Genomic DNA, 20,495 nt, shown 5'->3' with positions numbered 1-20,495 from the left:
TGTGAAAAATATGATATTATTGAAGCGCCGAGATGGGGTTGGTGCGCGAAGCGCGCACGGGCGAAGCCCCTAGTGAAGAAAATCAATTGCCTATAACATATATACATATACGACAATGCTAAATTTGAACACCGAATCCATTAAAAAAGAACTTGGAAATCTTATAGTCGATCTGAAACTCCAAACGTGTTGCGAGATCGACGTTCCGAAAACATTTGGTACGCGATATAACATGTACGACAAAATGTTCGGCTCCGTAACAAGGGCTAAACCCGTGTGGCTGCAATGTGGGTAACAACCAATAAAACTTCCTTCCGAAAGGAACTCACTGTATTCAATAACTTTGTGAAAAATATGATATTATTGAAGCGCCGAGATGGGGTTGGTGCGCGAAGCGCGCACGGGCGAAGCCCCTAGTGAAGAAAATCAATTGCCTATAACATATATACATATACGACAATGCTAAATTTGAACACCGAATCCATTAAAAAAGAACTTGGAAATCTTATAGTCGATCTGAAACTCCAAACGTGTTGCGAGATCGACGTTCCGAAAACATTTGGTACGCGATATAACATGTACGACAAAATGTTCGGCTCCGTAACAAGGGCTAAACCCGTGTGGCTGCAATGTGGGTAACAACCAATAAAACTTCCTTCCGAAAGGAACTCACTGTATTCAATAACTTTGTGAAAAATATGATATTATTGAAGCGCCGAGATGGGGTTGGTGCGCGAAGCGCGCACGGGCGAAGCCCCTAGTAAAGAAAATCAATTGCCTATAACATATAAACATACATACACGGCAATGCTAAATTTGAACACCGAATCCATTAAAAGAGTACTTGGAAATCTTAAAGTCGATCTGAAACTCCAAACGTGTTGCGAGATCGACGTTCCGAAAAAATTTGGTACGCGAGATAACATGTACGACAAAATGTTCGGCTCCGTAACAAGGGCTAAACCCGTGTGGCTGCAATGTGGGTAACAACCAATAAAACTTCCTTCCGAAAGGAACTCACTGTATTCAATAACTTTGTGAAAAATATGATATTATTGAAGCGCCGAGATGGGGTTGGTGCGCGAAGCGCGCACGGGCGAAGCCCCTAGTAAAGAAAATCAATTGCCTATAACATATAAACATACATACACGGCAATGCTAAATTTGAACACCGAATCCATTAAAAGAGTACTTGGAAATCTTAAAGTCGATCTGAAACTCCAAACGTGTTGCGAGATCGACGTTCCGAAAAAATTTGGTACGCGAGATAACATGTACGAAAAAATGTTCGGCTCCGTAACAAGGGCTAAACCCGTGTGGCTGCAATGTGGGTAACAACCAATAAAACTTCCTTCCGAAAGGAACTCACTGTATTCAATAACTTTGTGAAAAATATGATATTATTGAAGCGCCGAGATGGGGTTGGTGCGCGAAGCGCGCACGGGCGAAGCCCCTAGTGAAGAAAATCAATTGCCTATAACATATATACATATACGACAATGCTAAATTTGAACACCGAATCCATTAAAAAAGAACTTGGAAATCTTATAGTCGATCTGAAACTCCAAACGTGTTGCGAGATCGACGTTCCGAAAACATTTGGTACGCGATATAACATGTACGACAAAATGTTCGGCTCCGTAACAAGGGCTAAACCCGTGTGGCTGCAATGTGGGTAACAACCAATAAAACTTCCTTCCGAAAGGAACTCACTGTATTCAATAACTTTGTGAAAAATATGATATTATTGAAGCGCCGAGATGGGGTTGGTGCGCGAAGCGCGCACGGGCGAAGCCCCTAGTGAAGAAAATCAATTGCCTATAACATATATACATATACGACAATGCTAAATTTGAACACCGAATCCATTAAAAAAGAACTTGGAAATCTTATAGTCGATCTGAAACTCCAAACGTGTTGCGAGATCGACGTTCCGAAAACATTTGGTACGCGATATAACATGTACGACAAAATGTTCGGCTCCGTAACAAGGGCTAAACCCGTGTGGCTGCAATGTGGGTAACAACCAATAAAACTTCCTTCCGAAAGGAACTCACTGTATTCAATAACTTTGTGAAAAATATGATATTATTGAAGCGCCGAGATGGGGTTGGTGCGCGAAGCGCGCACGGGCGAAGCCCCTAGTGAAGAAAATCAATTGCCTATAACATATATACATATACGACAATGCTAAATTTGAACACCGAATCCATTAAAAAAGAACTTGGAAATCTTATAGTCGATCTGAAACTCCAAACGTGTTGCGAGATCGACGTTCCGAAAACATTTGGTACGCGATATAACATGTACGACAAAATGTTCGGCTCCGTAACAAGGGCTAAACCCGTGTGGCTGCAATGTGGGTAACAACCAATAAAACTTCCTTCCGAAAGGAACTCACTGTATTCAATAACTTTGTGAAAAATATGATATTATTGAAGCGCCGAGATGGGGTTGGTGCGCGAAGCGCGCACGGGCGAAGCCCCTAGTAAAGAAAATCAATTGCCTATAACATATATACATACATACACGGCAATGCTAAATTTGAATACCGAATCCATTGAAAAAGTAGTCGGAAATCTTAAAGTCGATCTGAAACTCCAAACGTGTTGCGCGATCGACGTTCCGAAAACATTTGGTACGCGATATAACATGTACGACAAAATGTTCGGCTCCGTAACAAGGGCTAAACCCGTGTGGCTGCAATGTGGGTAACAACCAATAAAACTTCCTTCCGAAAGGAACTCACTGTATTCAATAACTTTGTGAAAAATATGATATTATTGAAGCGCCGAGATGGGGTTGGTGCGCGAAGCGCGCACGGGCGAAGCCCCTAGTAAAGAAAATCAATTGCCTATAACATATATACATACATACACGGCAATGCTAAATTTGAATACCGAATCCATTGAAAAAGTAGTCGGAAATCTTAAAGTCGATCTGAAACTCCAAACGTGTTGCGCGATCGACGTTCCGAAAACATTTGGTACGCGATATAACATGTACGACAAAATGTTCGGCTCCGTAACAAGGGCTAAACCCGTGTGGCTGCAATGTGGGTAACAACCAATAAAACTTCCTTCCGAAAGGAACTCACTGTATTCAATAACTTTGTGAAAAATATGATATTATTGAAGCGCCGAGATGGGGTTGGTGCGCGAAGCGCGCACGGGCGAAGCCCCTAGTAAAGAAAATCAATTGCCTATAACATATATACATACATACACGGCAATGCTAAATTTGAATACCGAATCCATTGAAAAAGTAGTCGGAAATCTTAAAGTCGATCTGAAACTCCAAACGTGTTGCGCGATCGACGTTCCGAAAACATTTGGTACGCGATATAACATGTACGACAAAATGTTCGGCTCCGTAACAAGGGCTAAACCCGTGTGGCTGCAATGTGGGTAACAACCAATAAAACTTCCTTCCGAAAGGAACTCACTGTATTCAATAACTTTGTGAGAAATGTGATATTATTGAAGCGCCGAGATGGGGTTGGCGCGCGAAGCGCGCACGGGCGACGCCCCTAGTGAAGAAAATCAATCGCCTATAACATATATACATACATATACGACAATGCTAAATTTGAATACCGAATCCATTAAAACAGTACTTGGAAATCTTATAGTCGATCTGAAACTCCAGACGTGTTGCGAGATCGACGTTCCGAAAACGTTTGGTACGCGATATAAACATGTACAAAAAAATTTTCGGACCGTAACAAGTGCTCAATCTGTGTGGCTGCAATGTGGGTAAAAACCAATAAAACTTCCTTCCGAAAGGAACTTATTATCTGTTATTGAGTGAAGAACTCAAGAAGAAATTCTACCCTAGCGTCAAAGACAATATGTCAGCGATGGATAGATTAGAGGCGTATAATACGTCTAAAGTCATCACTTTAACGGTAACAACTCGTGCCGTTGGCTTCTCGACAATGCACATTTTCGCTTGTCTATACGAGTTTAACAATGTTCCAATGCGCGGAAGCATTTATCAAATATATCGCGTAGCTCTCGCTGTGTTCGAGGCTAAAATTCAATTTACCCAGAGAGGGGTCTCATTAATTATGAACAACGAAGAATATTTCAAGCACCATACTTTCAACGAAGATTGGATGCAAGCCGCTAAACCGGTTGTTGTTCTACCGGACCAATTAAGTACCATCATCAATGCGGTTGGCAAGGTCACGGTTTACGATGCAACGTATGTACCGAAGCTCGCTAAAGACAACTTCCATGAGGATACTTTCATACCTCAAAGTGAACTAGTTGTTCTTTGAAATTTACGAAATGTCGTGGAATCTTTGTCTAATCCTGACATTATCAAATAACAATTAAGGAAATACTGACTAAAAATTAGTTACATTCGGCTCAGTCGCCTTTGGTCGGATTATTCAGAATTTCATTCATTAACCGAGGGGTCAAATTCACCCAAGGAACTCATGAATTTGAGGAAACCTGACAGTAAATTAGAAAAACTCTACATGACTTGCAATTAAACATCCATTGATACTGCGTGGAATCGGTTTGAATGAGTGTAATCGTTGAAAATCATTACAAATCACTCGAAATCACACAATGCAGATGAGTGATGTGGAAATCGCGGAGCAAGCGCAAAAAATCAAAGAAATCGCTGCAAGTCATGCGGTGAACTCTAAATAATTTCAATTCGTCAACATTGTACTAAATCTCATCTTATGATAGAACTTTTCGTTCATTTCCAGTTCATCATTTGATGATACGCATTAAATTCCAATGACTTTCCACCGTTTCAGGTGATTTTTAGCAGTTTTTTAGGATTTCCTATGACTTCTATCCATTCTTGGAGTCATTGAAAATTGCCTGAAACGCTTCTAAATCGTTGGACACAGGTATAATAATATTACGAATGAAAAGAATGAATCAATTTGTGAATTGTAATTGCCAGAAATCAATAGATAATCAATGTAGTAATAGCTGTGTTATCTCATTGGCCTTGGTTTCCCACAAGTAATCGTCTCTCTTTTTCAGCCACCCATGTTCCGAAAATTCCCGGGTCTCATAAGCATATTAAGAAAAAATGGAGGAGATCTTATTAAACTCATTCGTTTACTTCCATATACTTTCCTTGATCTTGCGAGGAGCCGCTGGCTCGGTGAACCCGTTTTCCTCCTGGAATTATTGTTACACTACCGAAGGGTGAATTCGGAACGGAATAAGTAATCGGGCCTGTTAAGTAAGAACACGGAAGTTGCGCGGACGAACTAACAACAAACCTGCTGAGGCATGAAAACCCTCACGGAGTGGAGAGAAAAGCCCGAGCAAGCTAACAAAAGTTCGTGAATTTATTCGACGAATCAGGTAAAATCGATGTACGTGAAATGGTGCACAAACCACTGCAAGCCAGAGGCTTAATTCCTAATTTATGTTCAATTCCCACGCTACCATCTTGAGCGCACGAAATGGCGTTTCTGCGATTCAAAAATAAGATACGAAAATAACATGAAATGAATAAAATGGAATAAAGCTAATTTCGCAATAGGTGGGAACAGTCCTAGTGTGAAAAGTTCCCAAGCCGTGAAACCGCGACGTCACAGGTTTGATGAAGTGGAATCCCACGACGATTTCTACTTCATAAGGCAGTACGAATTCCCCGCACTACCTTGATCCTGTGGACTTTGCATTCACGATACGTTGGATCCCGAATTACTGACGGTATTTTACTGACTGACGCGGAGGCCATCTTACAACGCCCTGGAGAAGGGCATCAGGGACCTACCGCGAGCGTTCCCATCCGTCCATCGCTGGCATATCGGGCCCAATGGGCGGACCGTCGCGTTTCGAGCTTGTAGACCCTCAAACTTGTTGACCATCGTTATAAAACGCGTCACAGCGATGACCTGGTTAGAGAGGTGAAAAAGATGTCTGTTAAGTTTGGCAATGATGATAAGGTATTGCGAAATGTCGCAGACATGCCATACTGTGTAAATATTACTTTGTGCCCGGAAAACACGTATCAAAAAACGTGTCAAACGTGCTCAGATTATGTAAATACAATAGCGCTGAGAAGTATTTTGACAAAGATAGTAATTGGCTTGATTCGATACAAATACAAAATAACAGAATCAATGATATTTTTTGTTGAAGGAAATTCGATGTTCTACATAATTGTAGAAATTTAACTCTCCTTCGTCAGAAAATAATGTTTAAATAAAGAAAAATAAGAAAAATTACGGATTAAAATAATAACGAATTTCATATTGTCAAAATACTTTCGAGCTCTACTGTAAATTTCGTTAAATAGGAAAGGCCTAAAATTTGTAAAACACGGTTTAGCGTATTTGACAGAAATCCGACGTCTCCTTAAATAGGCAAACTCTTTCGTGGTGTAGAAATTGGATAGTTACCTGTTTAGACATTGGCATTCGGTGGTCCCAGAATTGGGCTAGCATGACGGGCCGCGCACAGCTGACCGCCGTTATAACCTGGCATGGGGCGCCGGCATACTCCTGGGCCTTGCTCTATCGGTAATGCAGTTCACGTAGACCCCTGGATCTGACGCTGCGCTCGACCTGCTCGCGGCGGTTGGGAGCAGTGCATTCAACGTCGGACCAGCGACGTTCCGCGAAGTGTTGAGCCAGTCTGACGAATCGCTGAGGTTGATGTCACTTCAATCGACTTCGAAATAAAGGTCCGGACCGCCTTCTTTGCTCCGACGTGGCAGAGGTAATCCCACACACAGATGCCAGCGTTTGGTGAGACTCATAATCCGAGGAAACTGTCGTCGAATCCAGTTGGTTTCCTGGAAACATTTCATCTGATTATGAAGGATTAGAATTCTTGACCTCGTTGATGATGAAATGATAAATATTGGTGAGCGGTTAGTAAGCGCGTCATCTTGACTGTTGAATTCTATGTTCTTGGCAGTTAAATAAATAATTGATTCGTTCTGAGGAGGGCCCCTACTCGGGCCGAAACGTTGACGAAATTTTACGTAACGCTCTTACTGACCGCTCACCAATATTTACAACTTCGTTTAATCTGATTATTCAAATTGTTTCACACTCTTAAGATTTCCAGCTTCACTCGCTTAGCGACGTTCCGCTCACAAGATATTGATCGCTTGATGCGGCTGGGCCTTACTGACCTCAGGTCGGATGGGGTCCCACTTTAAAACCTAATGGAAGAAGGGCTTTATTCTAATTTCACGTTGGTAACAGTCAAACGGTGAACGTGAATTTCACGCTGAAAGAATTATGACCGGCGATACTCGTCGTTTATTTGTCGGTTGTACAATAATATCTGCGTCAAGCTGTTCTGTATTAGGTATCTACCGATATTTTACCTGTGCATATAATTTCGAAAACCCACACTGTGTCACAAAGTGCATGCACTAAAGTATAACAAACGACGTTTTTGGAATAGTGTAAAAGTCCCAGAACCTACCGTGTGCTCGAGCCTAGAGCCACTTGTGTCAATTGTATTTAAATTCTTATCTCATTGTTGGAAGATAGATTTTCATTTCAATATGGGGCACGTATTCTTCAGAAAAATATTGTGAATAATAGATCGGCTGTTGGATTGGATCGATCAGGCATCAGTATGTTTAATTTCGCATGCCTTGAAGGTCGACACAGATTTTTGTTACAGTCAAAAATTCATCGGGGTTATTGCAATGAACGATTTGAGAAAACGTTGAACTATGTACTAAGTTACTGGAATGATGCTAGATTGATGATGTTTTTATTACGACACGTGAAAATATCGCAGACTTGGAACAAAAAATCAAGCCCTTATCTTACGTAAAAAAAAAACAATTTTTTTCTATTTTGCATAATGTGACTCAAGTTTTTGTAAGCTCATCGCACCCGGAGTTTCGGTTTGAATTAGATCATTTAAGTTTCTGGGTTCGGATTAGCGGTAACTGACTTATTGATTACCCTGAATTCAATATTTTTTTATGTTTATAATTTGACATGAATTTGTACCATTTTTCGCGCTTCATTGGAGAGTTTTGAGTGAAAAATTTTTGTTTGGCTTTGCCAGAAACGGAGTAACAAATTTTCGAAATCGTCGATTTCGAGAACAATGTTTAAAATTTTTCATTTCCTTAAAAAATAATATCAAACGTAACGGACTCCACATCGTTAGTAAACGTGATTATTTTTCATTAAGTTTGTGACGAAAGGGCGTAACCGAAAGTACTTACGACCTTTCACCGTTAATTCATCCATTTTTCAATTTTAACGTTCTTGAATGTATTCGCATGTATTTTATATGTATACGGAGGGGAAAAAATCCTCCCTTTCACCCTTATGTGTGGTATGCGGTTGTATAATGGCGCATACATCATTATACCATGTATAAAAAAGCGCAAGAATTCCTTAGATCACACAAGGACATTGTTATTACGAAAGTGCATAAAGGCAGTAGCACAGGGAAGATTCTGTAAAAAAAACTGTAGAAAGTCATAATGATACACAGAACTATAAAGCATGCAAAGACTTGATTAATGGAATAGCGAAACAGACCAATGATCTAATTAATAGCATAGCGATGAAGGGAAATATATCTGACGAAACTTGTAAACGGTTAAAAACACACAATTCACTAACACCAAAGATATATTTCCAAACCAAGTACATGGAGCGAATTATCCGTTAAGACCAATTGTCTCTAATATGAATTCACCCACATACAAGTTATCGAAAGTACGTTCAGGAATCATATGTGATATTGATAGAAGTATTGCACTCTCCGATGCTCAATTTAGAAAGCGAAATTTGAAATTAGTACGCGAAACTCTGAAGAAAAACGGCTGTCCAGCAAAACTGATCTGGCATTTAAAAGAACAACGAATAGATAAACATTATAATAGTTGCATAGAAAACAATGTGTATAAAATTGATACCAGCAAACAAAAATGTCTTGAATCAATCCCTTTTATTGATAGCCTATCACAAAACATCAGAAAGACAGTATCTAAAGAAAACATCAATGTCTCATACAAAATTACTAATTCGTTGCATAATATATTCACATCTGTAAAATCAACAAGCGCGACACTGGAACAAACCAATGTTGTGTATATAATCGATTGTAAAGATTGTGATAAATGTTATATTGGCCAACCATCGCAGCATCTAAAGAACGGTTTGCTAATCATAAGTATGATGTAAAAACGCGGATTCCAGATAGATCGGCGTTTACTCATCATTAATTGGTTGAAGGGCACAGGTTTGATTTTGAAAATGTGAAGGTTATAGACAAAGAAACCAACTGGCATAAGAGGATCATAATAGAAATGATAGATATTTCTAAAAACAACACTGTCAACAAAAGAACTGACATTCAGAATTTGAGTCACCTCTATTTTGACATCATATAAATTGTCAAGAGGATATGTATTGACTGTTACGTAAACAATTTGCCAACGTACCGGAAAATATGTAAATAGATGTACGACTTTCAAAGATAGCTGTTATAATTAACATTAAGAGAATAGGCTTATCAGTATAGTTATACCATTAGGAATGCGATATATTATGATTTACGACATTTCGATAAACAATGATTCAGGATTTTTCACGACAGAATTCATTACAGATGCAAAAATTATTAAACGAAATTGAACCTTCCGGATATTTTTCCTTTTCACAATCGCGATTGAATATTTTCACTTGACACGTGATCTCTACATTCATTTAAATTTCAAAACTTTGGCCAGCTTTTTACTAATAGTAAGTGTTTTTGAACTCGAAATCGGGGAATTAAGGCCTTCAAAAATTTATCTTTCTTTATCGCATGCGATTTTTTATTATTAAGGAAATCGCTCTAACGTAAATTAAGGATGAATAGATAAATTCAGTTTAAAAGAGTTGAAATATTCTAAATTCGGATTTTATTGTGTACCGAGTAACTCGTAAGAGCAAATATTTTCGTATTCAACATAAAACCTTCACGATAAGTGATTTTAGAGGTCACTGATTGCGAATCTCAACTCGGAATTCCAAAATTCAAACTGGCTGATTCAACACGGTGGCATCGACCGACTACCGGTATTCCATTACGACTGTTACCTCCGTTATCAGCTGTTGATAAATATGACCATGACTCCAGAGTGTGCCGAGGGAAGGTTGCGGTAGGATTTTGCATTCTATTCCATTTTTGTCTTGGTTTTGCAATTTGGAACTGGAAATTTTGCAAAAATCCTGGTACCCTAGGGCACAGATACTGACCTGAATTATAATGATAATTAAAGATAAAGGTGTCGCTGTTGGGTGCCAAATCCAGAAGCGTCAATTTTTAGATAATTAGAAGAGAGAAAATAAAGGAAAGAATAATATCAGGTATTAAGACGGTTCGCACGGTTCTCTCAGCTTAGACAAAATGATGGTAGAGGGGAGGGGTCGTATTCGGTAGATGAAATACAAGAAAATAGATAATGCGGTAATATTATCCAGTGTATTAACAAAAGGCGAGAAAATAGTTAGATTCGAAGAATTCTGGAGATTTAGGTACAATTAGACGATTCAAGAAATTCAAATACAGTCGGAGAAAGAGGTGAAAGTGAGACTTAACAAATTAGTGAGACAGGAGACTAGAGGACTAAGATCCTCTAAGTAAACATTAGCAATTCAAACGAAAGCAGAACAACATAGCAAGAGAATTGTATCATCACAGTACAGGTAAACAGACACGATAATTCGTAGGTCAAGCTAAATGATGGGAGAAATAATACCGAAATGCAAAAAATACAAGTCGATCGAGTGGTAACGGAATTGAAGTAACGATTTACAGAAACAAGGTACTCAAAGGAATATTCAGAAAATAGATAATGAAATATAAATTATAAACAAAATACATAGTGTCTAGCCTGCGATATATACGAGATACTTAAACGAAATAGAAAAGAGCTTACATATTTCCACCGTATTAAGAAAAAAGAATAGAGAAAATTAAAACGCGATATACTAACAACTGGAGGGACTACGGAGAAACTACGTTAACAGCGGTATTAGAGAAGAGAGACGGTAAGAAGGATGTTAATCGGTATGGCGCAATACTCAAAAGGCAAAGATCGCCGGGTTTTTCACGCGGTACTCGTACGATACTAATACGCAAAAATATTCGATAAAACAGCAATTTATAATCAAATCAGAGAAGATATAGAAAAGATGATAAGAGACAAAGATAAACTGTGAACATTTATAAGTTAACTAATTTACCAATCATTAAAGAGAAACAATAAATGCTCGAATTCAGGTGAAGCCAGGCAATTGAAAATATTCCAATCAAGCGTAAGCATAGAGATATTGAAGCGCTGCTATTCAGAGATATCAGGTAATTTAACAATTCCAGCAGAGCGAGATCAAGAAAACAAAAAAAAATTGCGCAATATTCACTGCAAATAAAATGAGTAAGTGCTAACCAGTCGCGAAGTCACTTGCGGTATTAGATAAGAAAAGGGGAGGTACGAGTCCATGTGGCTCAAGCGAAGCAAACTGCGAGATAAAATAAGAAAGAAGAGAAGATATAGAAAAGATACGAGACAAGTAACTTCGTGGCTTGACGAAATAGAAAAAAGAAAACCTCACTTACGAGAATAGAGGAAAATGCAGGTGCAGGTGTAGAAAGCAGGTAGAGAAGGTGTCGGTAGCACAGTAGAGAAGAAGATAATAGAAAAGGGATCAAAAACTAAATCTATTGGAAGCGGTAGAAAAGATAACTCGTACGCAGAATCGAAAGCACGTCCGCTCGGAAAATGTGTTGAACGTAGTGCGTGTCGCGTTTAGCGATGATCCTGGCGATACCGGCCGATTTTCGGTATGCTGCTGTCACGTAATTGTCTCCTCATCCTGTGCGATCTCTGATTGGTTGATCGGGTCACGTGATACGAGTCAACAGGTGAGACGGACGGTAGTCCATCTTCGCTCGTCTTCTCCTTCGTCGATATATTTTGACATTATCGATCCGTCGAGCGATATGTGGAAGGATTGCGGTCGGATGCATCGCGCTACTAGTGAGGGGGGGAGGTCTACCCCTCACGATATTGCGACATCGATGCGTGTGTAGATCTTGCAGGTAAAACGACGTTGATTGGAGAAAAAAATGTGTGACGTGACCGACCAAAACCGAATGAAAAAATTAATACACAAAGTTGCAGGCTCATAACGGTTTTCATGCCAAGGGAACAGTGTTTGGAAAGGATGATTCGTTTGGACGCTGAATCGAACAATTTTTTGTTTCTTTTTCTCTTCTTGCTCGTCTTTTGTTTATTTTATTTATTTATTTATTTATTTTGTTTTTTTTCCAGCACTCTGTACAAGATGACGACTCATTTGAAGTGACGTTGGATGTGGAGATTTTGTCAGGAAGAAGGCCGACAATATTCGTGCACTCAGAAGATATTCTCTTCAAAAAGTTGTAAATCTGAATGTATTTGTCATATGAGTTGGAGACTGTAAGGAACCTCAGGCTTACAATCTGATGAAAATTTGGTAGTTGATGAAAAATGTCAGTGTAAATGTGCCATTTGATAACGACATCGTCGTCCGAAGATCCAGCAGATTCAACTGGAGTCTATCAAGTTTATTTCGATTCGCAAACTAAATAATATTCTAAATTTAAAATGAAAGACCTCGGTTATTGCCGATATTTTTTACACCCCACATTATTCCAACGCTTTCCAATGCCGAATACACCCCGTTCGTGCGATTTTGATGAATTACAGATATATTTTTATATAGGATCCTCAGTCACAATCAGACATATCACGTACGAACAGTTATAGACCATCAGTACTAAGCTGCTGTTGTATTTGAAATTGTGTCTACAGTTATAACGATCCATTTCAATTATTAAAATAAATTAACCTTTCACGCATAAATATTTACGACTTATATTATTGATAAATGGAATTATCTATCTTAAATATCTTTGAAAAGCGTGGTGAAGATACGTTCAGTCGATCTCATTGTCAGTTGGTTCTGTTATTCTGTAACAAAATTTTTGTTGCGACTTTTTTGGACAAGATCGTGCGCCGAATAAATTTTGACAAACTATCACACAGAGTCTCGTTAGTAAATCTAAAACAATTAAACTTGAAAATCAGTTCCCGCTTCATTAAGGCAAAAATCGAAAACAAGCAGTTGAAAAATGAAAATTGATCCCAACCGATTATCGAGGTCAAGTTGATTTGTAAGGCTAAAAACATAATATTGTTAATATGGTTTCAGTAAGTAATGAAGTTTATTTATTCGAATAAATTATACAGTGCAGATGTCTATGAAATGACATGAAAAGACGTCATATCTATTGAAGGGAGAAGAAAAATGCTACAGAATGTAAATTCGAGAATTTTTGGTCATAAGTTTTATAGTTATACATGTTATTTATACAGTTTTTATCGTTATACATTTCATATATGTTTTATAGTTATACATTTTCTTTATACAGTTTTTTATAGTTATAGATTTGACTTATACATTGGATATACAGACGAAATCCTCGTGCGCTCCACTTTACATCATGGGGGCGCACTAGGCGCGAAGGGTCATAGCAAAAAAAGTTCCTGAGCCGGGAAACTGAGGCATCCCGACACTCGACATCATTGGACTGACGAAGCGCAATCGCACGACAATTCCTATTTGACAAAGCGGGACGAATTTTGAGAACTCTGCATTGCCGATCCGGTGGACCCAGAATTACCGACCAAGTCGGAGACCGTTCTGGATCGGCGAACTAAAGGGCATCGAGGGTTTGCCGGGAATGCGCCGATGCGTCCATCGTTGGCGTATCGGGCCCAATTGGTGAGAGCGTCGAGTGCTGTGTTCGTCGTTATCGGCATGTTGAACCCATTGGACTAGCCGCTAAACTGAGTACCCATCATCGCAGGGCTCATCACAGCGGAGATCTAATCAAGAAAGGTGAATACAGTGTCTTTTAAATTGTGTATTTATAAAAAGATATTGCGACATACCGCAGACATGCTGTATTGTATGAATCTGTGTATTCAAAGGCCTTGGACCGTTAATCGTCGATTAGATAGAAACTAAAATAAAAGAGAATAAAAGAGATCACTACGGGACTCGACAGAATTGCTTATCGCAGTTGAATTAAAATGAAAACTGCTTTCTTGTTGATTTATATCAATAAGTCGTGGACAGTGAGGAAATTCAAGTTTAAGATATGCTTATTGGAATGTGATCAAATTTTGAGTTCTTGTGGAAGTAAAAATCATTCCGAAATATAACAGAATTTTTTGCCCAAGTTTAAGAGGTGCGAGCATTCTATGTGACTCTGCTTCACGTGAACAACGTGAGAAAGAATATACTAATTCCAGTTTCCCCGCATAATTTTCCGAAGTTACCGCATCGTAGTTATCGACAATTAGATTAATTTCTTCGTTTTAATATAAATGATAACATATTTCGTTTTCGTAGATTGTTTTGTAGGCACGTTTCTGACTTTTGAAAAAGAAAATACAACTAATCGCCAATATGCAGTTTCTGGTTGCTCCCCAATGAGAAATAAAATAACATAACTCATGCAGACAATGCACCGTAAGTCACGATTACTTTGGGAAAATTCTTCGAGGAAACGACTGGTTAGATCATGTTACACCGACTCTAGTAAAAAAAATTCACATGCCGTGTGGTAGTTCCTAGCCCTACACTAAAAATCCTTCGCTTTCGGTCGATGTTTTTCAAAGTAGAAATAGATTTTCAGGTCTTGTTCCATACAAAATTGAAAATATAGTGCCCTTATTCGTCATAATCAAACGCTCGTGCATACAAAAATTCTGAGTAATTGATGGATTTTCAAAAAATCGTAAACAGTCTTATATAACAAAAGTATATTACACTTTTTTTTTACGAAGTATCAAATTGAGTTTGCGATCGCCTAATCTCACAGTTTTGCGCGAGAACGCACACGCGCAGTACAGAAACCATTACTTTCGAAATTGGCTAGTTACCTGTTCAGTCATTCGCCTTCGGCGACCTGTGAATCGGACCGGTACGACGACGGATCCGCGATCCCATGTGACCACCGTTCTAAATGAATTCGGGAGGGGATGGCGGCATGCTTCGTGCGTTGCGCCGTCGGTTATGTAGGTGACGTAGCCCTCGAGGACGCTGTGGCTATGCTCGACCTACTCGCGGTGGTTCGGAGCCGCGAATTCGAAGTACTCGATGACGCTTGCCTTGCCCCGAGTGGACGGAGGTATTCCACACGCAGATTCCACGCCAGCTTTTTGCGAAACTCACGATTCGATGAAACCGCCGTCGAATCCGGCAGAGTCTCTGTGTTTATCTGGCTTAATTCTTCAAATTTTATCACTCGTTGAAAATTCCTTGGTTTGCTAGTTTTGCGAGCCACTCCTTACAAACTGCTGATCACTTGCTACGGCCGGGCTTCATTGTTGTAAAGTCAGCTGGGGTCTCGATTCTCATCTCACATCGATAGCCAGCCAATCAGTGAAAGGGAATTTCATGCTGAAAGAATTATCACCGGCTATACTCTTCGCTCAACCGTCAGTTGTACAATAGTACTGGCGTTAGGCTGTACTGTAATTAGGTACCTACCAATTTTTTACCTGCGGATGAAATTTCCGCTCTTCACACTGTGTGACAGAGTGTCTGCACTTAATCATAATGTACGACGTTTTTGGGGTTGTGACAAAGTTTCATCGAGTTGATCGAATTTTTTGAATTGCTGGTTCTTTTATATGATCTTTGTATATATATTCAAAGGACTGGTATCTCTGATTATATCATTAAAAATAACGATATTGCTTGTGTGTTTGAAAATGTACTGTAGATTATGAATTATTCTCACCTTCGTCATTCGTTTTATTTTCGACAGGAAGAATTTTTCAAAGGATTACGTGGTTTTCGAAAGTTGAAAAAAATATGTGTTCTCAAATTTTTTCTTAATGTAACAAAAAGAGTATTCTGTTTGAACTTAAGGCTTATGAAAGAACTCCATCTGAACTATATTTCATAGAACATTTATTGAAAAATTATATTTCCTGTTAGTAGATGAGTATAGCTAATGATTAAACGAAGGATTTATAAAAAAAATTGAAATTCGAATTTTTCGCAGAGCTTATGCAGAAAAGTATAATGTTCAGTACAATTTACACCATCTGCTGCCTTGTGAAAAAAATTGTGATGGAAGAAAAAAAATCCTACATTTCATCACATGCTATGATGGAAAATATTTGTTTTTTTGATTTAAGATGAAGCTAGTTTGACTTATCGTGTTCACTGAGAAAATACAGGGTGTCCGAAAACCAGTTCTAAACGGCTGAGCTATAGATATTTACGTATAGAATTTTTATGAAATATCGTTCAAGTGTCGTTCTTTCATGTGTCTTAAGTTTGAATAAAATATTTCTTTGACTTTCTCAAGACAACAAAACTGATGACATCATTGATTGGAACAATTTTTTTATCCTCAAAAAACGTTTCCCAATATTTCAGGGAATTTTAAATAAATGAAAAAAAAACATAGAAACCAAAATCGGAGAACTCTTTCGGATTTTGAATTATATTCGCTGTGACGCGGAATTTTGCTGTTACTCGGCCACCCGGGGAAGTGACCGAGAACTTTTCGTGTGCAGAACAATTTGGCGGTCCGCGATGTGAGCTGGAAAAGTCAGATCTTACAAAAAATATTACGAGATTCCGTTGGACGTCTAGCATGGTCAACACGCCTCGTAATATTTACCTTCGCTAAACATCGGCTAATATACTCGGTAACTCAGTACCGCGGAGAGGTGAGAGGTGATTTTGGAGGTTGAGAGAGAGAGAGAGAGACACTCGACAACAACACGCTACGTAACAAAAAAAATGTATACATATTTCTGTTCCATAATAGAGTCGATACAGAAAAAAAAAATTCAAAATTCAAAATTCGTGATTCAGAATCAAACAACAAAGCCTTGGTTTAACTTACGTTTTTCTTATTCTATCGAGCTTTCAGCTCACTAACTAAAATCTACACTCAGTACTCAAAAATCTCAAATACACAATCCTAAATTGCAAACCTAAGCGTACTCAAAAATACAGCAATAATTGCTACGAAACCGAATCTATCCCAGTTCTCGAAGGTATGCCGTCCCGGCTACCAAATAGACGGCGTTCTCAATACCAACCGCCTCGGAGCTTCGGCGCGACCGCGAGATGACTTGAATCTGAACTCGACAACTTAAATTAGGTTAAACCCTATTTCTTTACTCGACCTAAACGCAACTGAATCTCAACTGAACTGAATACTATCCTAGACTCGCCTCGACATGATGAAACTGCAATTAGATTGAACACAATCTTAACTGTAACTTGATTTAACTAAAACGAAATCAGAACAATACGCAACTCGACACACCATAAACCAAATCGTAACTCAAACATAATCAAAACTCGAAACAGTCAAATTCGCAACGCAATCGCTACTAAACCGACATAACGACACTCGAATCGTGAACATGATTTGATCCGAAATTACAAACGCTAATCACACAAACGCTAACTCAATCACACGAAATCGCAACGGATCCGAACTCAAAACTTTCTCAAAGTTCTCAGGGACGTTATTAGCTAATACGAACACTCTATTTCGGCAATTCGCGACCCACACGAGAGGCGACACTGAAAAACACGATACCGCAACTCGACCCTGTACAGCGGAATTCGGGCTGTACGTAAATTTGAAACGAGAATGACGCAATTCGAAACCGTGACTCTATACTCAACATTTTCAACACAGCAACATTTACTCAACTCCAGAAGGCGAAACTCGGGCTACGGTCACCAAGCAAAAGAACCGGCAAACGAATTTCGAGTACTTCCTGACAATGCAAATCCAAAATGGCTATCCGTTATTCGGCAAGCCTTTACTCAATTCCTCTCGAAATTCGATAGCAAGTATATCAGCAGCGCTTACCGTTCCAGATCCAGCATACAAAAGCACCAACCCCCTTGTGATTTTTCGAAGGCTCCAAATTTCTCCAAACACAATAGCAAACTCCTCGATATCAAAATCCTACCAGATAACGTCTCTACTACGCAATCGCCGGAACTCGAGTGAATTCAAAATCGAGGACCTGCCGCAACGCTGATCCCGGTACGCTACTTCCTACGCGACGTATACTCGCGAGGATACGCAACGCTTGATCCGTCATCAATTTAGTAGATTGCGCAACTCGACGCGCACCCGTCGGAGCAACGCGACGCAGAACTTGACGCTAGATCGTAATTTCGTCCTCCGCGCAGCTCTACGATGCTCGGTGGCGAGCGGGGTGGTGCTCCCTCGTCGCTAGTCGGTCCTTCGCAAGTTCGTCGGTCAGCTGTTGGCGGGGAAAGCGGGGATGGCTGCGGAACGTCGGCCATCAGCGGAAATTGCGTCTACCTCGGATTCCCGCGACGTAGGGATCTTCGATGGCTCCCCCTCCGCAGCGTCCTGATACCCTGCCATTCTTTCAACTTGTAGCGTTACTAATAATTTTATAGAAATTTTCAGTCATCAGGGTGTGATAAATTTACTAACCAAAGAAGAAATAGAAATCAAAACAAGTAACACAATTTATCTACCCTTCATATAATTGTTTATCATTTTACAAAATATATACATCAATAAATTCTCAGAAACTACAATGAGTCTCCCTAAATTCCAATTAGGTTTTAACATGTATAGAGAAGAATTATTTTCACATTGCCAGGAGGACGGTTGAATAAAAACTTTATTCTTCCCGAAGGCGTTGTTAGTGAGTCGGCCACGATCATTTTATGTTCATAATTCACAAGAGGTATCGACGATATTGTGATTGAACAGGGAAAATAATGAAGATAAGAACAATGATACAATAAAACTTTTTATTTTCTTGGCCAAGTATGAGTCTTTACGTGCGCATGTTTGGTGACCGATTGACTGCCAGACTGACCGTAATCCTCGCCTAATCGTAAGCCAATCATTTCAATGGAATGAGTTTTTGGGTTTCGGTCCGCCATTTTGAATTTCGAAATCTGATTCCAGATTCGTGATCATTGACTGTAAAAACCTTTAACCGAGTTGATGTTTGAAAAAACCGAATAGACAATGAGATGATTACATGATATCACAGCGGATTCCAATCAATATTCGGTAGAAAATTTAAATCTTAGTAAAATGTGAAAACAATGATAAAGTATAATCATTAAGCTTGGTTCGCGGTAAGCTTGTTAAATAGTGTCAAAATCCGTTCGGGATTTTGTCTCAATGTGTTGTATAATTATAAATGGTCAAAACGCTCAGTATTGATTTAAATATAAATAAATAACTGTGATACTATAAATATGTTGTTATTATTGTTATTATTATCGCACCTGGAGAAGAGTTTGAAATCGGAAAGTTCAACGGCTGGCTCACAGTCAGCCCAAGCCAACTTGTTTATTATTCTATAATGATTCAATTCAGATTTTTAGTAATTTCTCATACTATATTATGTGTAATAACATCTCATACATACAATTCCTTCATTCTTAAAATAAACGTTACATTGGTTTCTTTTGTTCGTTCCAGTATGCTTTTACTATACATCGAGTCATTTAAATATTAACTGTCATATTTTCCAAGTTTATTTCATCTTTTATTCTATTAGCCGTTACACCATTTATCATATTGATTTGCTTTAATAATTCTATGCAGACTAGTTTCACATTTAAGGAAGTAACGCAGGAAATAGAATTGATGGACAGAAAAATACCAAACTTGACAGAATGTTCGATTATAATGTAAAAAGAACTGATACAAATTTTTACGATCCGAGGTGCGTTTTTACGCGAGATATTTGTAATTCTTTTTATATCTTTACAAGCCACTTCAACATGGCCTCTTATGAGAAATGACGGAGTTAGCTGCACATTATTCCTTATATCTCCGTAATTGATGGATAGATCAGAATGAAATGTAAACAGCAGAGAGATGAAATACTCAGAATCATTTATCCGGCTTAAAAATATTCAAAGGTGACTTATGATAGGAATAATAAAAATAATAAAAAGTACTAATAGCGAATTCTCGGACCCTCGCTGAAAATATTGCAACGTCGCATATTCGAGGTTATGAGCGCGCATTTTAAAATTTCAACGTATGTGACAGCTCGTGCAGGCTATTACATTTTTTATAATTCTTCGTTTTTTGTTTACACGACATATTTTACCTTTCCAATAAGATCTAGACTTCTTTTCTTTAGGCATATCGAACTGGCGCTTAAAAGAAATTCACTGATGAGCTATCGACGGCATATTTGACACATATATACACGCAATCAATGAGAAGCGACGTTGCCAGATTAAGTACTACTTAGGTCAAGCCACGGGCAAATGTTTTTATGACTAGGTGGGTAATTACGTTACTTCCTTAAGCAATTTATAAATTACGGAAAGGGAAATTTGCGTGTTGAATTGCAAACTGTTGATAATAATTACATAATCCAAAAAACTGTTACAACTATTCAAGATTCGTTGGTTT

The 20,495-nt window shown here is 38.8% G+C and overlaps 2 long non-coding RNA genes across 2 annotated transcripts; both read right to left on the bottom strand.

The window, feature by feature from the left end:
* Nucleotides 1–5,555: 5,555 nt before the first annotated feature.
* LOC124186094 lies at nt 5,556–11,774 on the bottom strand. The gene is made up of 3 exons (XR_006871553.1): nt 11,583–11,774; nt 6,389–6,783; nt 5,556–5,881 (listed from the first exon to the last, which is right to left on the bottom strand). It is a non-coding gene; the product is annotated as an uncharacterized LOC124186094 (long non-coding RNA).
* A 1,652-nt stretch (nt 11,775–13,426) lies between these two features.
* LOC124186095 lies at nt 13,427–18,132 on the bottom strand. Its single transcript, XR_006871554.1, has 3 exons — nt 17,931–18,132; nt 14,959–15,478; nt 13,427–13,896 (listed from the first exon to the last, which is right to left on the bottom strand). It is a non-coding gene; the product is annotated as an uncharacterized LOC124186095 (long non-coding RNA).
* Between the last annotated feature and the right edge of the window lie 2,363 nt (nt 18,133–20,495).

The sequence above is a fragment of the Neodiprion fabricii genome, chromosome 7 (assembly GCF_021155785.1).
Source record: "Neodiprion fabricii isolate iyNeoFabr1 chromosome 7, iyNeoFabr1.1, whole genome shotgun sequence".
Lineage (NCBI taxonomy): Eukaryota > Metazoa > Arthropoda > Insecta > Hymenoptera > Diprionidae > Neodiprion > Neodiprion fabricii.
Note: the sequence above shows the minus strand (reverse complement) of the source record. Positions and strands in the feature narration are given on the sequence as shown.